Source organism: Panulirus ornatus, chromosome 58, assembly GCF_036320965.1.
Source record: "Panulirus ornatus isolate Po-2019 chromosome 58, ASM3632096v1, whole genome shotgun sequence".
Lineage (NCBI taxonomy): Eukaryota > Metazoa > Arthropoda > Malacostraca > Decapoda > Palinuridae > Panulirus > Panulirus ornatus.
The window spans coordinates 39,829,307-39,852,172 of NC_092281.1; the positions used below are offsets into that span (position 1 = coordinate 39,829,307).

General features: G+C 37.9%; 1 protein-coding gene across 1 annotated transcript in view; it reads right to left on the reverse strand.

Moving 5' to 3' along the window:
* The window catches only part of LOC139766743 (uncharacterized), a 318,468-nt gene that overhangs the window by 237,337 nt on the left and 58,265 nt on the right, over window positions 1–22,866 (reverse strand). The window contains exon 2 of the mRNA XM_071695665.1: window positions 18,365–18,598. The gene's annotated coding sequence lies outside the window, so the exon portion shown is untranslated. The remainder of the gene's footprint in view (window positions 1–18,364; window positions 18,599–22,866) is intronic.

The window sequence follows — 22,866 nt, forward strand, 5'->3', positions numbered from 1 at the left end:
GTGAAACCCAGCGACATAGCCATACAAGTTAATGTAACAGCGCACAGGAAGAACTGCAGAATCCGAGGTCACACATATAAGATTTGATAAACCATGTCAACAAGAGATCCGCACAAGGAAGAGTAGCCTTGATCAGTCTGTACAGATTCTGGCACCTAGAGAACCCGAAATTACACCTGGTCAAGACCATGATAAGATCTCTCCTGACCTTGTCATGTGTACCAGCGTTCCTCGCCTCCACATCAGGCATGCTAAAGTTACAGAAGATACATAGTAATGCTCTACGACTAGCCACAGATGAGAAATGCCCATACATTGAAAACACCGCAGAGCACTTCGAAGTACTACATATTAAACGAGTCAGTTTATACCCAAGAGGAGCAGACCAAAAATTATGGCAGAAACTTGAAGATGACAGTGATAAAAACTATACACAAATCTGAGATTTCGGCGACATTACAAACATGAAACGCACATGGTTCTTCGAAGCCTCAAAGCACTGAGGAAGGCACCAGTCATCCATCGACGTACGCTATTAACAATGTGTAGCTGAGCTTAGCGAATCTCCTTTCAAAAACTAAAACATACAGCATAAATACAGACACACCCCAGTTTGCTTACGGTATGTAAATATTGCACCAAAAAGACACTTCCAGATAGTCACCCACTTGCATCAAAAGACTTACACCATTTTTCCATTTTAAACTATCCCTTCCCCTGTCTCACCTCTTCTTCCTCACCTCTAATCGGGTGGAACTGACTTCTAACACAGAATACTATAGATTCAATTTCAGGACCTGTCAGCCAGGCTGTGAGTGAAATTACGCACACATGCGCCCTCTAAGGTCGCCTTAGTGTAAACAAATGACGCTTACATGTTCTTTGGTTCTCAGCTTTGATGTTTCCTCACTTTTCACAAAAATTCAAGTTGATGACCTTTTAGAATTTTTACTTGATGTTTTGGATGATATTCATTTACCTGTTTCAAAGTCTGCTTTCACTGAACTGATAAAATTGTGTATGAAAGACTGTGTATTCCAATTCAATGGAGATTATTATGCTCAAAAATTTGGTATTGGCAATGATTAACCACTATTCCTTCAAACATACTCATTGTGCTTTCCGAGATAATGTTCTCGCCTTCCACACATTTTCCAACGATCCCAGAACTTTCGCCCCCCTCCAACACCCTGTGATTCACTTCCACTTCCATGGTTCCATCCGCTGCCAAATCCACTCCCAGATATCTAAAACACTTTACTTCCTCCAGTTTTTCTCCATTCAAACTTACCTCCCAATTGATTGTCCCTCAACTCTACTGTACCTAATAACCTTGCTCTTATTCACATTTACTCTCAGCGTTTTTCTTTCACACACTTTACCAAACTCAGGCACCAGCTTCTGCAGTTTCTCACATGAATCAGCCACCAGCGATGTATCATTAGCGAACAAGTGACTCACTTCCCAAGCTCTCTCATTCACAACAGACTGCATACTTGCCCCTCTCTTCAAAACTCTTGCATTCACCTCCATAACAAGCCTTACCATTCACCTCCATAACAAGCCCATCCAGAAGCATATTAAACAACCATGGAGACATTACGAACCCCTACCGCAAACTGACATTCACTGAGAACCAGTCACTTTCCTCTTTTCTTACTCGTACACATGGCTTACATACTCGATGAAAACTTTTCACTGATTCTACCATCTTGCCTCCCACTCCATATTTTCTTAATACCTTTCACAGAGCATCTCTATCAACTCTATTATATGCCTTCTCTAGATCCATAAATGCTACATACAAATTGATTTGTTTTTCTAAGTATTTCTGACATACATTCTTCAAAGCAAACACCTGATCCACACATCCTCTACCACTTCTGAAACTACGCTGCTTTTCCCCAACCTGATGCGCTGTACATGCTTTCACCCTCTCAGTCAACATCCTCCCAAATAATTTCCCACGAATACTCAACAAACTTATACCTTTGTAATTTGAGCACTCACTTTTATCCCCGTTGCCTTTGCACAATGGCGCTATGCATGCATTTCCCCAACCCTCATACACCTCACCATGAGTCATACATACATTGAATATCCTTACCAACCAGTCAACAACACAGTCACCCCCTTTTTTTAATAAATTCCACTGCAATACCATCCAAACCTGCTGCCTTGCCGGCTTTCATCTTCCACAAAGCTTTCACTAACTCTTCTATGTTTACCAAATCATTCTCCCTAGCCCTCTCACTTCGCACATCACCTCGTCCAAACATCCTATATCTGCCACTCTATCATCTAACACATTCAACAAACCTTCAAAATAATCACTCCATCTCCTTCTCACATCACCACTACTTGTTATAACCTCCCATTAGCCCCTTCTCCGATGTTCCCGTTGTTCTCTTGTCTTATGCACTTTATTTACCTTCTTCTAAAACATCTTTTTATTCTCTCTAAACTTTAATGATACTCTTTCACCTCAACTCTCATTTGCCCTCTTTTTCACCTTTTGCACCTTTCTCTTGACCTTCTGCTCCTTCTGTCATTTGCACCATTTTATTGCAAAAATCGTCCAAATACATACATACATACATATATATATATATATATATATATATATATATATATATATATATATAATATATATATATATATATATATATATATATATATATATTTTTTTTTTTTTTTTTTTTATACTTTGTCGCTGTCTCCCGCGTTTGCGAGGTAGCGCAAGGAAACAGACGAAAGAAATGGCCCAACCCCCCCCCCATACACATGTACATACACACGTCCACACACGCAAATATACATACCTACACAGCTTTCCATGGTTTACCCCAGACGCTTCACATGCCTTGCTTCAATCCACTGACAGCACGTCAACCCCGGTATACCACATCGCTCCAATTCACTCTATTCCTTGCCCTCCTTTCACCCTCCTGCATGTTCAGGCCCCGATCACACAAAATCTTTTTCACTCCATCTTTCCACCTCCAATTTGGTCTCCCTCTTCTCCTTGTTCCCTCCACCTCCGACACATATATCCTCTTGGTCAATCTTTCCTCACTCATCCTCTCCATGTGCCCAAACCACTTCAAAACACCCTCTTCTGCTCTCTCAACCATGCTCTTTTTATTTCCACACATCTCTCTTACCCTTACGTTACTCACTCGATCAAACCACCTCACACCACACATTGTCCTCAAACATCTCATTTCCAGCACATCCATCCACGCCTCGCAACCATACAACATTGTTGGAACCACTATTCCTTCAAACATACCCATTTTTGCTTTCCGAGATAATGTTCTCGACTTCCACACATTCTTCAAGGCTCCCAGGATTTTCGCCCCCTCCCCCACCCTATGATCCACTTCCGCTTCCATGGTTCCATCCGCTGACAGATCCACTCCCAGATATCTAAAACACTTCACTTCCTCCAGTTTTTCTCCATTCAAACTCACCTCCCAATTGACTTGACCCTCAACCCTACTGTACCTAATAACCTTGCTCTTATTCACATTACTCTTAACTTTCTTCTTCCACACACTTTTCCAAACTCAGTCACCAGCTTCTGCAGTTTCTCACATGAATCAGCCACCATCATCAGCGAACAACAACTGACTCACTTCCCAAGCTCTCTCATCCCCAACAGACTTCATACTTGCCCCTCTTTCCAAGACTCTTGCATTTACCTCCCTAACAACCCCATCCATAAACAAATTAAACAACCATGGAGACATCACACACCCCTGCCGCAAACCTACATTCACTGAGAACCAATCACTTTCCTCTCTTCCTACACGTACACATGCCTTACATCCTCGATAAAAACTTTTCACTGCTTCTAACAACTTTCCTCCCACACCATATATTCTTAATACCTTCCACAGAGCATCTCTATCAACTCTATCGTATGCCTTCTCCAGATCCATAAATGCTACATACAAATCCATTTGCTTTTCTAAGTATTTCTCACATACATTCTTCAAAGCAAACACCTGATCCACACATCCTCTACCACTTCTGAAACCACACTGCTCTTCCCCAATCTGATGCTCTGTACATGCCTTCACCCTCTCAATCAATACTCTCCCATATAATTTACCAGGAATACTCAACAAACTTATACCTCTGTAATTTGAGCACTCACTCTTATTTTTTTTTTTTTTTTATACTTTGTCGCTGTCTCCCGCGTTTGCGAGGTAGCGCAAGGAAACAGACGAAAGAAATGGCTCAACCCTCCCCATACACATGTACATACACACGTCCACACACGCAAATATACATACCTACACAGCTTTCCATGGTTTACCCCGGACGCTTCACATGCCTTGATTCAATCCACTGACAGCACGTCAACCCCTGTATACCTCATCGCTCCAATTCACTCTATTCCTTGCCCTCCTTTCACCCTCCTGCATGTTCAGGCCCCGATCACACAAAATCCTTTTCACTCCATCTTTCCACCTCCAATTTGGTCTCCCTCTTCTCCTCGTTCCCTCCACCTCCGACACATATATCCTCTTGGTCAATCTTTCCTCACTCATTCTCTCCATGTGCCCAAACCATTTCAAAACACCCTCTTCTGCTCTCTCAACCACGCTCTTTTTATTTCCACACATCTCTCTTACCCTTACGTTACTTACTCGATCAAACCACCTAACACCACACATTGTCCTCAAACATCTCATTTCCAGCACATCCATCCTCCTGCGCACAACTCTATCCATAGCCCACGCCTCGCAACCATACAACATTGTTGGAACTACTATTCCTTCAAACATACCCATTTTTGCTTTCCGGGATAATGTTCTCGACTTCCACACATTTTTCAAGGCTCCCAAAATTTTCGCCCCCTCCCCCACCCTATGATCCACTTCCGCTTCCATGGTTCCATCCGCTGACAGATCCACTCCCAGATATCTAAAACACTTCACTTCCTCCAGTTTTTCTCCATTCAAACTCACCTCCCAATTGACTTGACCCTCAACCCTACTGTACCTAATAACCTTGCTCTTATTCACATTTACTCTTAACTTTCTTCTTCCACACACTTTACCAAACTCCGTCACCAGCTTCTGCAGTTTCTCACATGAATCCGCCACCAGCGCTGTATCATCAGCGAACAACAACTGACTCACTTCCCAAGCTCTCTCATCCCCAGCAGACTTCATACTTGCCCCTCTTTCCAAGACTCTTGCATTTACCTCCCTAACAACCCCATCCATAAACAAATTAAACAACCATGGAGACATCACACACCCCTGCCGCAAACCTACATTCACTGAGAACCAATCACTTTCCTCTCTTCCTACACGTACACATGCCTTACATCCTCGATAAAAACTTTTCACTGCTTCTAACAACTTTCCTCCCACACCATATATTCTTAATACCTTCCACAGAGCAGCTCTATCAACTCTATCATATGCCTTCTCCAGATCCATAAATGCTACATACAAATCCATTTGCTTTTCTAAGTATTTCTCACATACATTCTTCAAAGCAAACACCTGATCCACACATCCTCTACCACTTCTGAAACCACACTCTTATATATATATATATATATATATATATATATATATATATATATATATATATATATATATATATATATATATATATATATATATATATATATATATATATACATATATGATCCCTGGGGATAGGGGATTAAGAGTACTTCCCACGTATTCCCTGCGTGTCGTAGAAGGCGACTAAAAGGGGAGGGAGCGGGGGGCTGGAAATCCTCCCCTCTCGTTTTTTTTTTAATTTTCCAAAAGAAGGAACAGAGAATTGGGCCAGGTGAGGGAACCAGCCTTCCCTCTCGTTTTTTTTTTAATTTTCCAAAAGAAGGAACAGAGAATTGGGCCAGGTGAGGGTATTCCCTCAAAGGCCCAGTCCTCTGTTCTTAACGCTACCTCGCTAATGCGGGAAATGGCGAATAGTTTGAAAGTTTGAAAGAAAGGTATATATATATATATATATATATATATATATATATATATATATATATATATATATATATATATATATATATATATATATATATATATTTTTTTTTTTAACTATTCGCCATTTCCCGCGTTAGCGAGGTAGCGTTAAGAACAGAGGACTGGGCCTTTGTGGAATATCCTCACCTGGCCCCCCTCTGTTCCTTCTTTTGGAAAAAAAAAAAAAAAATGGGAGGGGAGGATTTCCAGCCTCCCGCTCCCTCCCCTTTTAGTCGCCTTCTACGACACGCAGGGAATACGTGAGAAGTATTCTTAATCCCCTATCCCCAGGGATAATATATATATATATATACATATATATATATATATATATATATATATATATATATATATATATATATATATATATATATATATATATATATATATATATATATATATATATATATATATATATATATATATATATATATATATATGTATATATATATATATATATATATATATATATATATATATATATATATATATATATATATATATATATATATATATATATATATATATATATATATATATATATATGTTGGAAAAGATCACATATGTATATATATATATATGTATATATATATATATATGTATATATATATATATATATATATATATATATATATATATATATATATATATATATATATATATATATATATATATATGTTGGAAAGGATCACAATTTTGCTCGTGATCAAGATATTCCTATGAATCCACGGGGAAAATGAAACACGAAAAGTTCCCAAGTGCACTTTCGTGTAATAATCACATCATCAGGGGAGACACAAGAGAGAAATATAACAATCAGTTGATATACATCGAAGACGAAGCTAGGACGCCATTTGGTAAACATGTGATTGTCCAAAACATACAACAAGCGTTCATAAACTTATCATTTTACAAATCTTATCAACAATAAAGTTATCTAATTTGTATAGACCATCACTAATATTAAGATTATAAGTCTTTGTGTATTCAATGATAGAAGATTCAATGATATTTCTCTTGGTAATAGAGTTAATAACTGAGATGTACTCATAGGAATATCTTGATCACGCACAAAATTGTGATCCTTTCCAACATGGATTCCACACGGCTCTTCTATTACTTCTCTACAAGCTGTCCTGGACTTTCTTCTTGCGTTACTGCTTTCTCCAAATCGCTAATCAAGGCTCATCAACCGAAGTTGCGATTTGAATTCCTTAGGAAATGCCTTGATGAACAAGTTATGCCAAGATCTGTCCTACCTCAACGTTTGTTGCAGCTGTCTGGTCGACCATGTGACCAATTTCAAAATATCATTTTAAAGAAAAACATTGAATTAAAGAAACGTAAAATGGAGGAGGCCTTTCGCATTTCAAGAGAGAAGAAACGTGCCTTTCAAATGGTAATACCGACACACTGGAAGAACCGGATATTGGACTATTGCTATGATGAATTAATGAAAGAACGCAATAGGCTACAAGTGTCACTAAATCGTAAGTTGGACCATCTTATTGAAAACAGCGACTGGACCAAGAACACAAACCCATCTTTTGTGGTAAACCTGTCTAATAAACAACTAGATAAAGATTCCTTGTGTGCATTATGCTATGGTTTAAGTTTTGTGTGCTCTAACACAGAAGCCAGCTGTGTTGATGTCACAAAGTCTTTTTTGTAATTTAGAAAAATGCAGTAATTTAAGTAATGATGATATTAATATCTGTAAGGGTTTAGTGTATGCCAGTTTGTCAAAACGAGTGGAAGCGAATTCCCCTAAAAGATTCATAAGAGCTATTAACACCTTAAAAAAAAGACAAAGATATACATATTACTAAAGCAGATAAGGCTTACACTGTTGTGATTTCAAACAAAAGTAACTATTTATCTATAATGAATGATCTTCTAAATGATAACACAACATATTCTAAACTTAGTAAAAATCCCTTAGAAGCAGTTAATTCTCACTTCAATAAAGAAATGAAGTCGTTGTTGAAAGGTAACATTTCTCTTATCAAAAGTTTGTCATCTTTGTCCCCTTCATTGCCATATGTGTATGGACTTATCAAGACACATAAACAGAATTTTCCAGCAAGACCTACAGTGAGTTCAGTAGGCTCCGTCACATATAAACTGTCAAAATGGTTAGTTTCTTTATTAAGCCTTTTAGTGGGTAAGGTATCAAATTCTAATATCATGAACAAAGTAGATTCAGTCAACAAGCTAAACAATATCAATATTAATTTTGATTTCAAACTAGTTAGCTTTGATGTTTCCTCACTTTTCATTAAAGTTCCAGTAGATGACCTTTTAGAATATTTATTTGATGTCTTGGATGATATTCATTTACCTGTTTCAAAGTCTAATTTCATTGAAGTGATAAAATTGTGTATGAAAGACTGTGTATTTCAATTTAATGGTGATTATTATGCTCAAAAATTTGGTATGGCCATTGTAATAAGTAATCTTTATATGGAATTTTTTGAAACAAAATTACTAAAGGATATCTTACCCTCTCATGCAATTTGGTCTAGGTATGTAGGTGATGTTCTTTGTGTTTGGCCAACAAATGAAGATTTACAAATATTTCTCCCCTTACTTAACAATTTAGTACCTTCCATCAAATTTACTGTAGAAAATGAAAATAATGGTACGTTACCATTTTTAGATTGCATGATCAATAGACAAGGAAACAAGTTTAAGTTTAGCATATACAGAAAACCCACCAATGTATGCTCATATATACATTATTACTCATCTCAACATGACAAAGTTAAAAAATCATCATTTCAATCTATGTTCCTTAGGGCATTACGTATTTGCAGTCCAGAGTTTATTGATGATGAGTTTGAAAAGATATATTCCATTGGATCTAAGTTAAAGTACGCTAGATCTTTCATTGATAAATCCCTTATGTTAGCAAAGAAATCATTTTATAGAGTTGAGCCCAAACTTCCCATTGACACCAAGAATCTTTTAGTTCTCCCTCTTAATAATAATTTCACTTTGCTTCCCATGTTGCTTAAATTCTTTAATGTAAATGTTGCCTTTGGCAACAATAATACTATAAAGAATATCTTAATCAGGATTTCGCCAGAAAATTCTCTTGGATGCATCTTTATTGTGCCTTTTGGAAAATGTGATAAATTTTATGTTGGTCAGACTGGTAAGGATCTTTCTGTTAGACTTAAGCAACATAAATATAGTATAAGAATGGGACAAAAATCAAATGCCTTGTTTAAATATGTTAAAAAGTATGATCATTTATATATATATATATATATATATATATATATATATATATATATATATATATATCCCTGGGGATAGGGGAGAAAGAATACTTCCCACGTATTCCCTGCTTGTCGTAGAAGGCGACTAAAAGGGAAGGGAGTGGGGGGCTGGAAATCCTCCCCTCTTGTTTTTTTTTTGTTTTTTTTTCCCAAAGAAGGAACAGAGAAGGGGGCCAGATGAGGATATTCCCTCAAAGGCCCAGTCCTCTGTTCTTAACACTACCTCGCTAACGCGGGAAATAGCGAATAGTATGAAAGAAAAGAAAGATACATATATATATATATATATATATATATATATATATATATATATATATATATATATATATATATATATATATATATATATTTTATTTTTTTATTTATTTTGCTTTGTCGCTGTCTCCCGCGTTGGCGAGGTAGCGCAAGGAAACAGACGAAACAATGGCCCAACCCACCCACATGCACATGTATATACATACACGTCCACACACGCAAATATACATACCTATACATCTCAATGTACAAATATATATACACACACAGACACATAAATTTATATACACATGTACATAATTCATACTGTCTGCCTTTATTTGTTCCCATCGCCACCTCGCCACACATGGAAAAACAACCCCCTCCCCCCATCAGGTGTGCGAGGTAGCGCTAGGAAAAGACACCAAAGGCACCATTCGTTCACACTCAGTCTCTAGCTGTCATGTAATAATGTACCGAAACCACAGCTCCCTTTCATCATCCAGGCCCCACACAACTTTCCATGGTTTACCCCAGACACTTCACATACCCTGGTTCAAGCCATTGACAGCAGGTCGACCCCGGTATACCACATCGTTCCAATTCACTCTATTCCTTGCACACCTTTCACCCTCCTGCATGTCAAGGCCCCGATCACTCAAAATCTTTTTCACCCCATCTTTCCACCTCCAATTTGGTCTCCCACTTCTCCTCTTTCCCTCCACCTCTGACACATATATCCTCTTTGTCAATCTTTCCTCACTCATTCTCTCCATGTGACCAAACCATTTCAAAACACCCTCTTCTGCTCTCTCAACCACACTCTTTTTATTTCCACACATCTCTCTTACCCATACATTACTTACTCGATCAAACCACCTCACACCACATATTGTCCTCAAACATCTCATTTCCAGCACGTCCACCCTCCTGCGCACAACTCTATCCATAGCCCACGCTTCGCAGCCATACAACTTTGTTGGAACCGCTATTCCTTCAAACATACCCATTTTTGCTTTCCGAGATAATGTTCTCGACTTCCACCCATTCTTCAAGGCTCCCAGGATTTTCGCCCCCTCCCCCACCCTATGATTCACTTCCGTTACCATGGTTCCGTCCGCTGCCAGATCCACTCCCAGATATCTAAAACACTTTACTTCCTCCAGTTTTTCTCCATTCAAACTTACCTCCCAATTGACTTGACCCTCAACCCTATTGTACCTAATGACCTTGCTCTTTTATTCACATTTACTCTTAACTTTCTTCTTTCACACACTTTACCAAACTCAGTCACCAGCTTCTGCAGTTTCTTACATGAATCAGCCTCCTGCGCTGTATCATCAGCGAACAACAACTGACTCACTTCCCAAGCTCTCTCATCCACAACAGACTGCATACTAGCCCCTCTTTCCAAAACTCTTGCATTCACCTCCCTAACAACCCCATCCATAAACAAATTAAACAACCATGGAGACATCACACACCAATGCCGCAAACCTATATTCACTGACAACCAATCACTTTCCTCTCTTCCTACACGTACACATGCCTTACATCCTGGATAAAAACTTTTCACTGTTTCTAACAACATGCCTCCAACACCATATATTCTTAAAACCTTCCACAGAGCATCTCTATCAACTCTATCATATGCCTTCTCCAGATCCATAAATGCTACATACAAATCCATTTGTTTTCCTAAGTATTTCTCACATACATTCTTCAAAGCAAACACCTGATCCACACATCCTCTACCACTTCTGAAACCACACTGCTCTTCCCCAATCTGATGCTCTGTACATGCCTTCACCCTCTCAATCAATACCCTCCCATATAATTTACCAGGAATACTCAACAAACTTATACCTCTGTAATATGAGCACTCACTCTTATAGGGTTTGCCTTTGTACAATGGCACTATGCACGCATTCCGCCAATCCTCAGGCACCTCACCATGAATCATACATACATTGAATAACCTTACCAACTAGTCAACAATACAGTCACCTCCTTTTTTAATAAATTCCACTGCAATACCATCCAAACCTGCTGCCTTGCCGACTTTCATCTTCCGTAAAGCTTTTACTACCTCTTCTCTATTTGCCAAATCATTCTCCCTAACCCTCTCACTTTGCACATCACCTCGACCAAAACACCCTATATCTGCCACTCTATCATCAAACACATTCAACAGACCTTCAAAATACTCACTCCATCTCCTTCTCACATCACCACTACTTGTTATCATCTCCCCATTAGCCCACTTCACTGAAGTTCCCATTTGCTCCAATGTCTTACGCACTTTATTTACCTCCTTCCTAAACATCTCTTTATTCTCCCTGAAATTTAATGATTCTCTCTCACCCCAACTCTCATTTGCCCTCTTTTTCACCTCTTGTACCTTTCTCTTGACCTCCTGCCTCTTTTTTTTATACCTCTCCCACTCATTTGCATTTTTTCCCTGTAAAAATCGTCCAAATGCCTCTCTCGTCTCTTTCACTAATAATCTTACTTCTTCATCCGACCACTCACTACCTTTTCTAATCAACCCACCTCAAACGCTTCTCATGCCACAAGCATCTTTTGCCCAAGCCATCAATGCTTCCCTAAATAAATCCCATTCCTCCCCCACTCCCCTTACCTCCTTTGTTCTCACCTTTTTCCATTCTGTACTCAGTCTCTCCTGATACTTCCTCACACAAGTCTCATTCCCAAGCTCACTTACTCTCACCACACTCTTCACCCCAACATTCTCTCTTCTTTTCTGAAGACCCCTACAAATCTTCACCTTAGCCTCCACAAGATAATGATCAGACATCCCTCCAGTTGCACCTCTCAGCACATTAACATCCAAAAGTCTCTCTTTCGTGCGTCTATCAATTAACACGTAATCCAATAACGCTCTCTGGCCATCTCTCCTACTTACATACGTAAACTTATGTATATCTCGCTTTTTAAACCAGGTATTCCCAATCACCGGTCCTTTTTCAGCACATAAATCTACAAGCTCTTCACCATTTCCATTTACAACACTGAACACTCCATGTATACCAATTATTCCCTAAACTGCCTCATTACTCACCTTTGCATTCAAATCACTCATCACTATAACCCGGTCTTGTGCATCAAAACCACAAACACACTCATTCAGCTGCTCCCGAAACACTTGTCTCTCATGATCTTTCTTCTCGTGCCCAGGTGCATATGCACCAATAATCACCCATCTCTCTCCATCAACTTTCAGTTTTACCCATATCAATCTAAAATTTACTTTGTTACACTCTATCACATACTCCCACAACTCCTGATTCAGGAGTAGTGCTACTCCTTCCCTTGCTCTTGTCCTCTCACTAACCCCTGACTTTACTCCCAAGACATTCCCAAACCACTCTTCCCCTTTATATATATATATATGTATATATATATATATATATATATATATATATATATATATATATATATATATATATATATATATATATATATATATATATATATATATATATATATGTATATATATATATATATATCCCTGGGGATAAGGGAGAAAGAATACTTCCCACGTATTCCCTGCGTGTCGTAGAAGGCGACTGAAACGGGAGGGAGCGGGGGGCTGGAAATCCTCCCCTCTCCTTTTTTTTTAATTTTTCCAAAAGAAGGAACAGAAAACGAGGCCAGGTGAGGATATTCTCTCAGAAGCCCAGTCCCCTGTTCTTAACGCTACCTTGCCAACGCTGGAAATGGCGAATAGTATGAAAGAAAAAGATTATATATATATATATATATATATATATATATATATATATATATATATGAATATTATCCCTGGGGATAGGGGATTAAGAATACTTCGCACGTATTCCCTTCGTGTCGTAGTAGGCGACTAAAAGGGGAGGGAGCGGGGGGCTGGAAATCCTCACCTTTCGTTTTTTTTTAATTTTCCGAAAGAAGGAACAGAGGGGGCCAAGTGAGGATATTCCAAAATAGGCCCAGTCCTCTGTTCTTAACGCTACCACGCTAACGCGGGAAATGGCGAATAGTTTAAAAAAAAAAGAAAAAAAAAGCATATATATATATATATATATATATATATATATATATATATATATATATATATATATATATATATATATATATATATATATATATAAGTATATATATACGTATATATATATATATATATATATATATATATATATATATATATATATATATATATATATATATATATATATATATATATATATATATATATATTCCCTGGGGATAGGGGAGAAAGAATACTTCCCACGTATTCCCTGCGTGTCGTAGAAGGCGACTAAAAGGGAAGGGAGCGGGGGGCTGGAAATCCTCCCCTCTCGTTTTTTTTTTTGTTTTTTTTAATTTTCCAAAAGAAGGAACAGAGAAGAGGTCCAGGTGAGGATATTCCCTCAAAGGCCCAGTCCTCTGTTCTTAACGCTACCTCGCTATCGCGGGAAATAGCGAATAGTATGAAAAAAAAAAATATATGTATATACATATATATATATATATATATATATATATATATATATATATATATATATATATATATATATATATATATATATATATATATATATATATATGACTGAGTTTGGTAAAGTGTGTGAAAGAAGAAAGTTAAGCGTAAATGTGAAGAAGAGCAAGGTTATTAGGTACAGTAGGGTTGGGGGTCAAGTCAACTGGGAGGTAAGTTTGAATGGAGAAAAACTGGAGGAAGTAAAGTGTTTTAGATATCTGGGAGTGGATCTGGCAGCGGATGGAACCTTGGAAGCGGAAGTGAATCATAGAGTGGGGGATGGGGCGAAAATCCTGGAAGCCTTGAAGAATGTTTGGAAGTAAGGAACATTATCTCGGAAAGCAAAAATGGGTATGTTTGAAGGAATAGTGGTTCCAACAATGTTGTATGGTTGCGAGATGTGGGCTATGGATAGAGTTGTGCGCAGGAGGATGGATGTGCTGTAAATGAGATGTTTGAAGACAATATGTGGTGTGAGGTGGTTTGATCGTGTAAGTAATGTAAGGGTAAGAGAGATGTATGGAAATAAAAAGAGTGTGGCTGAGAGAGCGGAAGAGGGTGTTTTGAAATGGTTTGGTGACATGGATAGAATGAGTGAGGAAAGATTGACAAAGAGGATATATGTGTCAGAGGTGGAGGGAACGAGGAGAAGTGGGAGACCAAATTGGAGGTGGAAAGATGCAGTAAAAACGATTTTGAGTGATCGGGGCCTGAACATGGAGGAGGGTGAAAGGCGTGCAAGGAATAGAATGAATTGGAACGATGTGGTTTACCGGGGTCGACGTGCTGTCAATGGGTTGAATCAGGGCATGTGAACCGTCTGTGGTAAACCATGGAAAGTTGCGTGGGGCCTGGATGTCGAAAGGGAGCTGTGGTTCGGTGCATTATTACATGACAGCTAGAGACTAAGTGTGAACGAATGGGGCCTTTGTTGTCTTTTCCTAGCGCTACCTCGCACACATCAGGGTGAGGGGGCTGTTTTTCATGTGTGGCGAGGGGGCGATGGGAGTAAATAAAGGCAGACAGTATGAATTATGTACATGTGTATATATGTATATGTCTGTGTGTGTATATATATGTGTACATTAAGATGTATAGGTATGTATATTTCCGTGTGTGGACGTGTATGTATATACATGTGTATGGGGGTGGGTTGGGCCATTCTTTCGTCTGTTTTCTTGCGCTTCCTCGGTAACGCGGGAGACAGCGACAAAGCAAAATATATATATATATATATATATATATATATATATATATATATATATATATATATATATATATATACATATATATATATATATATATATTTATTTATTTTTATAAATATAAATATATATATATATATATATATATATATATATATATATATATATATATATATATATATATATATATATATATATTTTTTTTTTCTTTTTTTTTTTTTTTGCTTTGTCGCTGTAATCCGCGTTTGCGAGGTAGCGCAAGGAACAGACGAAAGAAATGGCCCAACCCACCCCCTTACACATGTATATACATACACGTCCACACACGCAAATATACATACACAGCTTTCCATGGTTTACCCCAGAGGCTTCACATGCCCTTATTCATTCCACTGACAGCACGTCAACCCCGGTATACCACGTCGATCCAATTCACTCTATTTCTTGCCCTCCTTTCACCCTCTTCCATGTTCAGGCCCCGATCACTCAAAATCTTTTTCACTCCATCTTTCCACCTCCAATTTGGTCTCCCACTTCTCCTCGTTCCCTCCACCTCCGACACATATATCCTCTTGGTCAATCTTTCCTCACTCATTCTCTCCATGTGCCCAAACCATTTCAAAACACCCTTTTCTGCTCTCTCAACCACACTCTTTTTATCTCCACACATCTCTCTTACCCTTACGTTACTTACTCGATCAAACCACCTCATACCACACATTGTCCTCAAACATCTCATTTCCAGCACATCCATCCTCCTGCGCACAACTCTATCCATAGCCCACGCCTCGCAACCATACAAAATTTTTGGAAGCACTATTCCTTCAAACATACCCATTTTTGCTTTCCGAGATAATGTTCTCGACTTCCAAACATTCTTCAAGGCTCCCAGGATTTTCGCCCCCTCCCCCAACCTATGATCCACTTCCGCTTCCATGGTTTAATCCGCTGCCAGATCCACTCCCAGATATGTAAAACACTTTACTTCCTCCAGTTTTTCTCCATTCAAACTTACCTCCCAATTGACTTGACCCTCAACCCTACTGTACCTAATAACCTTGCTCTTATTCACATTTACTCTTAACTTTTTTCTTTCACACACTTTACCAAACTCAGTCACCAGCTTCTGCAGTTTCTCACATGAATCAGCCTCCAGCGCTGTATCATCAGCGAACAACAACTGACTCACTTCCCAAGCTCTCTCATCCCCAACAGACTTCATACTTGCCCCTCTTTCCAAAACTCTTGCATATACCTCCCTAACAACCCCATCCATAAACAAATTAAACAACCATGGAGACATCACACACCCCTGCCGCAAACCTACATTCACTGAGAACCAATCACTTTCCTCTCTTCCTACACGTACACATGCCTTACATCCTCGATAAAAACTTTTCACTGCTTCTAACAACTTGCCTCCCACACCATATATTCTCAATACCTTCCACAGAGCATCTCTATCAACTCTATCATATGCCTTCTCCAGATCCATAAATGCTACATACAAATCCATTTGCTTTTCTAAGTATTTCTCACATACATTCTTCAAAGCAAACACCTGATCCACACATCCTCTACCACTTCTGAAACCACACTGCTCTTCCCCAATCTGATGCTCTGTACATGCCTTCACCCTCTCAATCAATACCCTCCCATATAATTTACCAGGAATACTCAACAAACTTTTACCTCTGAAATTTGAGCACTCACTCTTATCCCCTTTGCCTTTGTACAATGGCATTATGCACGCATTCCGCCAATCCTCAGGCACCTCACCATTAGTCATACATACATTAAATAACCTTACCAACAAGTCAGTAATCGAGTCACCCCCTATTTTAATAAATTCCACTGCAATACCATCCAAACCTGCTGCCTTGCCGGCTTTCATCTTCCGCAAAGCTTTTACTACCTCTTCTCTGTTTACCAAATCATTTTCCCTAACCCTCTCACTTTGCACACCACCTCGACCAAAACACCCTATATCTGCCACTCTATCATGAGACACATTCAACAAACCTTCAAAATACTCACTCCATCTCTTTCTTACATCACCACTACTTGTTATCACCTCCCCATTAGCGCCCTTCACTGAAGTTCCCATTTGCTCCCTTGTCTTACGCACTTTATTTACCTCCTTCCAGAACATCTTTTTATCTTCCCTAAAATTTAATGATACTCTCTCACCCCAACTCTCATTTGCCCTCTTTTTCACCTCTTGCACCTTTCTCTTGACCTCCTGTCTCTTTCTTTTATACATCTCCCACTCAATTGCATTTTTTCCCTGCAAAAATCGTCCAAATGCCTCTCTCTTCTCTTTCACTAATAATCTTACCTTCTTCATCCCACCACTCACTACCCTTTCTAATCAACCCACCTCCCACTCTTCTCATGCCACAAGCGTCTTTTGCGCAATCCATCACTGATTCCCTAAATACATCCCATTCCTCCCCCACTCCCCTTACTTCCATTGTTCTCACCTTTTTCCATTTTGCACCCAGTCTCTCCTGGTACTTCCTCACACTAGTCTCCTTCCCAAGCTCACTTACTCTCACCACCCTCTTCACCCTAACATTCACTCTTCTTTTCTGAAAACCCATACAAATCTTCACCTTAGTTTCCACAAGATAATGATCAGACATCCCTCCAGTTGCACCTCTCAGCACATTAACATCCAAAAGTCTCTCTTTCGCGCGCCTGTCAATTAACACGTAATCCAATAACGCTCTCTGGCCATCTCTCCTACTTACATACTTACATATATATATATATATATACATACATATGCCCATGACCATAACTAGGTGGTCGCGGGCAGATGAAAATTTCTTGATGTCACAGGAAGTAACATTTCACCACAATCCTCTCATCGCCAGTCTTATAAATGAGAGAGATTATAACATTCATGAGAGTGATCATCTAAAGGAACTGCATCATAGCTTCATATGATGACTTCTCTTGTATGTGAGAGAGAGAGAGAGAGAGAGAGAGAGAGAGAGAGAGAGAGAGAGAGAGAGAGAGAGAGAGAGAGAGAGAGAGAGAGAGAGAGAGAGAGAGATTCATAGTTACAATACCTACAATACTCACATCCTCAAGCGCTGACGTAATGGACGGGTTCTTGTTCCTTCCCCTGCCACGCCCAGGTGGTGGAGGCCTCCTGGCGCGGGACGTATCACCATGGGTAGCGTGGGAGGGCACGGTGGGGCACGTGACGGCGTGGGGCCAGTCGCAGATGTTGGTCTCGCTGTTGAACAACGTTCCAGGCCCACAAGACTGGAGGTACGGCCGACCTTCAGCGCAGTTGATGAATTTGGAACAGTCCTGGTGAAGTGAGAGATGTACAATGTACACTCCTGTTTGAAGTCGAGATACAATCAGGCAACTATGCTGGATGTTATGGTGAACTTTGAATAGTCGTTCTAGATTGGACAAAATTTGAGCAGTCTTCCATGAAAGGGGTGGGATGAGATAGGGGGAACTGAATAGTGGCCATAAACGGGAAGAAAATAAAAACACACCACTCCTCAATAAAATCGTCATAGAAACAAAAGAAATCTGTGATAATAACAGAAAACCGATACATAAACTATGGTCCTACAATAAAGAAGGAAAGAAGGAGAAAAGTCCTTCCGCATACGGGATAGAATGAGACAATGAATTCATACATATTACCACAGCTTCAAGCTCTGACCAGCTTGAACAAATATTGCAACCATAAGAATAATATCACTACTATTTGTATCTACATCCAACATCTCCACCTTCTAATGTATCGTAAGAACAACCATCCACAGTAATCTAGCTCCTTCCGTCATTACGATTGGGGGGCAATGGGTATTCGGTAAATAAATGGAAATGGTGAACAACTTGTGGGGTTGTGTGGTAAAAAAAGGCTGGTGATCGAGAATACCTGGTTTAAAATGGGGGATATTCACAAGTATACGTATGTGAGAGGGAGAAATGATCAGCGGGCATTACTGGATTTCACATTAATGAAAAAAGAGCATGATAAAGAGAGACCTGGATGTAGGTGTGCAGAGAAAAATTGTCGGGATGAGTGATCATTAACTTGTATATATATATATATATATATATATATATATATATATATATATATATATATATATATATATATATATATATATATATATATATATATATATATATATATATATATATATATATATATATATATATATGTATGTATACATACGAATAAAGTGTGTATGAACGCGCACCTTCATATATATATATATATATATATATATATATATATATATATATATATATATATATATATATATATTTTTTTTTTTTTTTTTTTCTTTTCACACTATTCGCTATTTCCCGCGATAGCGAGGTAGCGTTAAGAACAGAGGACTGGGCCTTTGAGGGAATATCCTCACCTGGACCTCTTCTCTGTTCCTTCTTTTGGAAAATTAAAAAAAAAAAAAAAAAAAACCGAGAGGGGAGGATTTCCAGCCCCCCGCTCCCTTCCCTTTTAGTCGCCTTCTACGACACGCAGGGAATACGTGGGAAGTATTCTTTCTCCCCTATCCCCATGGAAGTATATATATATATATATATATATATATATATATATATATATATATATATATATATATATATATATATATATATTTTTTTTTTTTTTTTTTTTTTTTTTTTTTTTAATACTTTGTCGCTGTCTCCCGCGTTTGCGAGGTAGCGCAAGGAAACAGACGAAAGAAATGGCCCAACCCCCCCCCCATACACATGTACTTACACACGTCCACACACGCAAATATACATACCTACACAGCTTTCCTTGGTTTACCCCAGACGCTTCACATGCCTTGATTCAATCCACTGACAGCACGTCAACCCCTGTATACCACATCGCTCCAATTCACTCTATTCCTTGCCCTCCTTTCACCCTCCTGCATGTTCAGGCCCCGATCACACAAAATCCTTTTCACTCCATCTTTCCACCTCCAATTTGGTCTCCCTCTTCTCCTCGTTCCCTCCAACTCCGACACATATATCCTCTTGGTCAATCTTTCCTCACTCATTCTCTCCACGTGCCCAAACCATTTCAAAACACCCTCTTCTGCTCTCTCAACCACGCTCTTTTTATTTCCACACATCTCTCTTACCCTTACGTTACTTACTCGATCAAACCACCTCACACCACACATCGTCCTCAAACATCTCATTTCCAGCACATCCATCCTCCTGAGCACAACTCTATCCATAGCCCACGCCTCGCAACCATACAACATTGTTGGAACTACTATTCCTTCAAACATACCCATTTTTGCTTTCCGGGATAATGTTCTCGACTTCCACACATTTTTCAAGGCTCCCAAAATTTTCGCCCCCTCCCCCACCCTATGATCCACTTCCGCTTCCATGGTTCCATCCGCTGACAGATCCACTCCCAGATATCTAAAACACTTCACTTCCTCCAGTTTTTCTCCATTCAAACTCACCTCCCAATTGACTTGACCCTCAACCCTACTGTACCTAATAACCTTGCACTTATTCACATTTACTCTTAACTTTCTTCTTCCACACACTTTTCCAAACTCCGTCACCAGCTTCTGCAGTTTCTCACATGAATCAGCCACCAGCGCTGTATCATCAGCGAACAACAACTGACTCACTTCCCAAGCTCTCTCATCCCCAACAGACTTCATACTTGCCCCTCTTTCCAAGACTCTTGCATTTACCTCCCTAACAACCCCATCCATAAACAAATTAAACAACCATGGAGACATCACACACCCCTACCGCAAACCTACATTCACTGAGAACCAATCACTTTCCTCTCTTCCTACACGTACACATGCCTTACATCCTCGATAAAAACTTTTCACTGCTTCTAACAACTTGCCTCCCACACCATATATTCTTAATATATATATATATATATATATATATATATATATATATATATATATATATATATATATATATATATATATATATATATATGTATATATATATATATATATATATATCATTTTTTCTTTTCTTTTCTTTCAAACTATTCGCCATTTCCCGCATTAGCGAGGTAGCGTTAAGAACAGAGGACTGGGCCTTTGAGGGAATACCCTCACCTGGCCCAATTCTCTGTTCCCTCTTTTGGAAAATTAAAAAAAAAAATGACAGGGGAGGATTTCCAGCCCCCCGCTCCCTCCCCTTTTAGTCGCCATCTACGACATGCAGGGAATACGTGGGAAGTATTCTTTCTCCCCTATCCCCAGGGATATATATATATATATATATATATATATATATATATATATATATATATATATATATATATATATATATATATATATATATATATATATATATATATTATCCCTGGGGATAGGGGATTAAGAATACTTCCCACGTTTTCCCTGCGTGTCGTAGAAGGCGACTAAAAGGGGAGGGAGCGGGGGGCTGGAAATCCTCCCCTCTCTTTTTTTTTAAATTTTCCAAAAGAAGGAACAGAGGGGGCCAGGTGAAGATATTCCAAAAAAGGCCCAGTCCTCTGTTCCTAACGCTACCTCGCTACCGCGGGAAATGGCGAATAGTTTAAAAAAAAAAAAAAAAAAAAATATATATATATATATATATATATATATATATATATATATATATATATATATATATATATGTATATATATATATATATATATATATATATATATATATATATATATATATATATATATATATATATATATATATATATATATATATATATATATATATATATATATATATATATATATATATATATATATATATATATATATATATATATATATATATATACATATATATATATATATGTATATATATTGTACATATATATATATATATATATATATATATATATATATATATATATATATATATATATATATATATATATATATATATATATATGTATATATATATATATATATATATATATATATATATATATATATATATATATATATATATATATATATATATATATATATATATATATATATATATATATATATATATATATATATATACATATATATATGTATATTATATATATATATATATATATATATATATATATATATATATATATATATATATATATATATATATATATATATATATATATAATATATATATATATATATATATATATATATATATATATATATATATATATAATATATATATATATGTATACATGTACATAATTCATACTGTCTGCCTTTATCTATTCCCATCGCCACCCCGCCACATATGGAATAACAGCCCCCTCCCCCCTCATGTGTGCGAGGTAGCGCTAGGAAAAGACAACAAAAGCCCCATTCGTTCACACTCAGTCTCTAGCTGTCATGTAATAATGTACCGAAACCACAGCTCCCTTTCCACATCCAGGCCCCACAGAACTTTCCATGGTTTACCCTAGACGCTTCACATGCCCTGCTTCAGTCCATTGACAGCACGACGATCCCGGTATACCACATGGTTCCAATTCACTCTATTCCTTTCACGCCTTTCACCCTCCTGCATATTCAGGCCCCGATCACTCAAAATCTTTTTCAATCCATGTTTCCACC